This window comes from Saccopteryx bilineata, chromosome 3 (assembly GCF_036850765.1).
Source record: "Saccopteryx bilineata isolate mSacBil1 chromosome 3, mSacBil1_pri_phased_curated, whole genome shotgun sequence".
Classification (NCBI taxonomy): domain Eukaryota; kingdom Metazoa; phylum Chordata; class Mammalia; order Chiroptera; family Emballonuridae; genus Saccopteryx; species Saccopteryx bilineata.
Window position 1 is genome coordinate 59,560,576 of NC_089492.1, and position 4,761 is coordinate 59,565,336.

The following is a 4,761-nucleotide window of genomic DNA, read 5'->3' on the forward strand; positions in this document are numbered from 1 at the left end:
GGATCTAATTTCTATACATACTCATGAACACTTTTTTATTCTAGTCATCCTAACAGGTATAAAGTGGTATCTTATTATTGATTTCATTTGTATTTTTATGATGGCTAATAATGTTGATCATCTTTTTATATGATTATTAGCCATTTGTACATTTTCTTTGGAAAAATGCCCATTTGGATTCTTTATCTCCCTTTTAAAAACTGGGCTTTGTTTTTATTATTGAGTTGTAATTGTTTATACATATTCAATATAAATCTTTTGTCAGATGTATTACATAAAAAAATTTGATCTCAAATCTATAGAATCAATTTTTTATCCTATTTTTGTCAATTTCTGCAAAGAAATCAGCTTGAATTTTGATATGGATTGAATCAAATCTGTAGCTCAATTTGGTGAGTATTGCTATCTTAAAAATATTCTTAAATCTTTTAACCCATGAACATGGAATGTCTTTTCATTTATTTGGTTCTTTATTAACTTCTGTCAACAATGTTTTACACTTATTTTGTTAAACTTATGTTTTAGTATTTTATTTCTGTTGATGCTATTGTAAATGGAAAAGTTCTTTTTAATTTTATATTTTTAGCATTACCTCTGATTATAAATACAATTGATTTTTCTATATTTTTCTTGTATCTTGCCACTTTTCTGAACTTATTTATTAGTTCTGTTTTTTTTTAAAATTATTATTGGATTCTTCAGGATTTTCTGTACACCCGGTAATATCAACTACAAATAGAGATAACTTTACTTCCACTTTCCCAATCTGTGTACCTTTTATTTAATTTTATTAGTTAATTGACTAGGCTAGAAATTATAGTTTTCTGATAAAATATAAAGGATCATAGTGACAAGCTCCAGGCTATCACTGGGCTGGGTTGTCGTCTGGAATTTACTGCCAGGCCCAAAGTGAAAAATGGGAAAAGGAGAAAGTAGAAGGGACAAGAAAGAGAAGCAAGAAGAGGGAGAGAGAGGAAGGAGGTAGTTGGAGGAGGAAGGGAAAGAAAAGGGCAGAATAAAGTGAAGTGTTGGCTGGCTCTAGTCCTGGAGGTTGCCTCTCCAGTCCTTACAGAGGCACCAGCAGTAACGCTGTTGGCTTTTAGGCACGGTCATCGAGAATGGCAGGCGGTGATGTAGTCGATCGGTGAAGGCTTTCGTGTCCTCTCTGTAAAGCAGAGAAACATCAAATTCTAATGCAGGATGGGCTGCTTTAGAGAAAATAGCCTCAAACCTGCATAGGACTTACTATGAGATTTTGTGTTGAGGCCGGTGATGCTGTCCTTTCCCGGAACTTTGGACCAGGCCTGGAAGGCGAAGCATCATTTGTGTTGCTGCACTTCCTTGGCCACTGGCGGCGATCTGGTTGGAGATGAGGAAGAGCAATGCAGAGGTATACATTTCAACCTAAATAGCCCTACTCTAAATGCTCTTCTTTGCTGAGGACCTCAAAGGTAGCCATGAGGATTATTAACATGTGGTTAATTTGTCCAACCTCTGGGTGAGGGTGCTCGTTTTAAACTGAACAATCTGAGCACAGTGGGATCTAGAAAAAGATTAGTGTTCAAAAGAAGTATTGATTTTTTTCAGAGGCTTGTGGGTTATAAGTAAATATGCTTGGTGTACGTGACTTTTTAAAGAGAACTGATCAGAGAATGTGCATGTCAGAACACCCTCAGCACAAGGCTGTGAACTGTGCCACTTCTGGAATAACAAAAGGCAAACAGGACCCTTAAGGAAATGAGCTGGCTTAGAATTATGAATCACTGAACCTATTTCTTATAGTGATTAATGATGAATCACTGCTTTAACTTTGGATGAAATAATAGGCTGCATCTGAGGAGCTTCATTAATCATCATAAGAATTAGGCTGGTGCCAATTCATTACTGCAGAGTTGACATGTGCTGAACAGTTGAGTCTAATTTCAGGAAGGGGTGAACTTTAGGCAAAGGCTGGCTTAGAAGAATGCAAACATTAGGGGTCTATTCTCTCCTGGATGGGTGGGGATTTATGAGTGGAGAACAGATCTTAGTCTATCATCCCTCATCTGGACTACTCCTCTAGAAGCTTCACAAAACACTGACTACAAAGTCTTCTGGCTTTTGGTATTCAAAAGCACAGTACAATAGATAACCAACATATATTATAAAATCTGATACTTTTATCTGTTTTTCACTTTGCATGTTTTATGTATGTAGAAAGTGATTAACAACTGACTGGACACTTAGATTTCAGCAGGCGTGAAGGTAATCAAATCTAGTCCATTGCTCTTTGAAGAGCAATTTCAGCTTTGCAAGGTTTCTGTTTTCCTAAGAACTTACTATAGGTAATGATAACTCGAGTTGTTGCAAGCAACAGAAGGAAGAAGCTCAGTCCATGCACACAGTAAGTCAGGTTGGATTCATCGTTAGGCCAACTTCAAAGCTCTTGAACTGCAAGAGAGGTTAAACAATTGTTTCAACAGATTTAAATTGATGTGCTTTAAAGATATATAGACAGCATACTGTAAGTCTTTCTTGCAGTGGCCAGTGGTGGTGGGAAATCTGAGAGAATTTCAGGTGGTCCTTAACTCCAACAGCTGTGATTTTGGTAAGAGTAGAAAAGAACTCACCCAAGTTACAAAAGAGATATATTGTTATGTCTTGATGTTATTTATTAGTTCTAGTAATCTTTAAAAAATATGAAGCATAGTCAACTTATCATTTGAAAACTTGACTGATATAGAATACAAAATTTTTTTGGGGGGGGGGAGTCAAATCTAAAGCATATTAATTTTTGAAGGAAAACCAAGCACCGGATCAGAATTTTAAAGTTTCTTTATTTTAAAAGACTAATTATAATACAGATATTTTTAAAATACAGATTTTTCTTTGAGGACCTTTCATCAGTACTTTTAGGGAGAAAAAAGCATAAAAGGAATTTGAAAACAAATTTGAATCACTTAGATGCACATATAGAGCTATTGTGCATAACATACACTTACACACACACTCACGTAAAAATTCTCCGATTTTAATAAAGCTTCTGTCATTGAAATTTAATAGCTTCTCAACAGACATCTCTGACACCTGGCTGTTTATTCAGTGCATTTTCTATACTTACCAGAGAGAACTTTTTACAATAGAGACCACCACAGATGCCTGCCTTACTTAAAAACTCCAACGAGAGCAGTATGAATGGCTCCCACCTCCCAGGGTTTGAGAACATAAGGGTCGAGGAAGGACCAGGTTGGCAGGGCATGGCCAGGGTCAGTGAAGCTCATCCACACACCCAGCACCATCTGTGCTCTGAACAAGGCCTAGCAAATACTCATACGGGTTGTAACATGTAAATAACTGATTTAACGGCATGCATTATTACATTTTTATACATATATATTTTTAATTATAGGATTTTAAAAATACAACTATTTACATGTAGGAGGTCAGTGAACTTTTATTTTTTAACTTTATAGTGCTCTAAAAATGTAGGAACCAGCCTCTATAAGACAAAGTACAGAGTTGCTATCCTGAACCATATGACCCATCATGACCTGACTGGACCCAGAGGCCCCTTTGAACCCAATCCTTCTAGTGCTAACTTTCTCCCTTTTATCCCAGCCTCCTGTTTTCCCTTAGGTTTCCTCTGCTGGAAATTGTTGTAATTCTCCCAACAGGGACTTCTTCGCTTTTCTCGGCTATCCTATCTCAGCGCTAGTGTGTTCTTATCCACTATTTTTCTTATCACATGTAAAGCCAGCAGCCGCTGCTATGGCCACGCAGGTTCAGGTTCCCGTTGGATTCGGGAGGATGGTAAAGGAACAGCGGAGCCAGAAAATGGGGGATGTAAGACCAGCAGTTGCAGCTCTTGCTGCCATTCACGTGCAGATTCCCATTAGATTTGGGCAGATGGTAAAGAAATTGCGGAGCCAAAAATTAGTGGGTCATTCCATTAGTCTAACCTCACACCCAGCAGGCGAGTAAAAACACACAGTGCACCAAAACCCACTCACACATTCTCTGGTTCCACAACCAGGAGAATCTTTTTCAGTTATTCCTAGAATCAAAGGCCCCCACCAGTCTCAGTCACCTCTGGTTCCCCATTTGCCAAACTCTCCCTTCTCCTCTCTGCACAAACTGGCTTCTCCTTCAGCACCCTGCCATCTTGGTTTCCTCCTCCTTCCCGGTCATCTTGGCTTCTTCTTCTTCTCCCTCTTTCTCACAAACTTTTCTTGGTGTGAAAACCCCTCCTCCAGCACACATTAGCATAACAATGACCCTTCCCAAGCAGGAAGGTAACCAGCAATCTAACAGATCAGCTCCATCTTGAACAACAAAAGTGAGCAAACCCCAAAATCACATTTTACAAACTAATTTGCCCAACAGGGGGCCTTTTCGTTTATTAAAGTCTCCTAATGGCAGAAGAGCAAACAGGCAGGGCTCCCAAGCCCCTCAGCATTCCGGACTCACCTGGACTTACGGGCCCCCACCATTAGCCTCCGCAGAGCTTCCAAGTCCCTCAGTTCTCTCTCTCTCTATTTCTCTCTGTCTCTCTTTCTCTCTCCCCTCCCCTCCAGCAAAACAGGCTGGGGGAAAAACCCCTTCTCTAGTAAGCAACAGCGAACAATTGCCCCTCCCCATGGGGCAGGCAGTCCTCAACTTGCAATCTGCCGCCCTGGGGGCAAGCACCTGCAGCCTTCCACAGATTATACACACATGGCGCTGCCCCAATACAAATGAGCAAACCTAAAAACATTTGTTTAGCCAACATCATATGATTATTAT

General features: G+C 39.4%; 1 long non-coding RNA gene across 1 annotated transcript; it reads right to left on the reverse strand.

The window, feature by feature from the left end:
• Nucleotides 1-1,026: 1,026 nt before the first annotated feature.
• Nucleotides 1,027-4,523, reverse strand: LOC136328527 (uncharacterized). Its single transcript, XR_010730064.1, has 4 exons — nt 4,447-4,523; nt 2,320-2,430; nt 1,247-1,359; nt 1,027-1,165 (listed from the first exon to the last, which is right to left on the reverse strand). It is a non-coding gene; the product is annotated as an uncharacterized lncRNA (long non-coding RNA).
• Between the last annotated feature and the right edge of the window lie 238 nt (nt 4,524-4,761).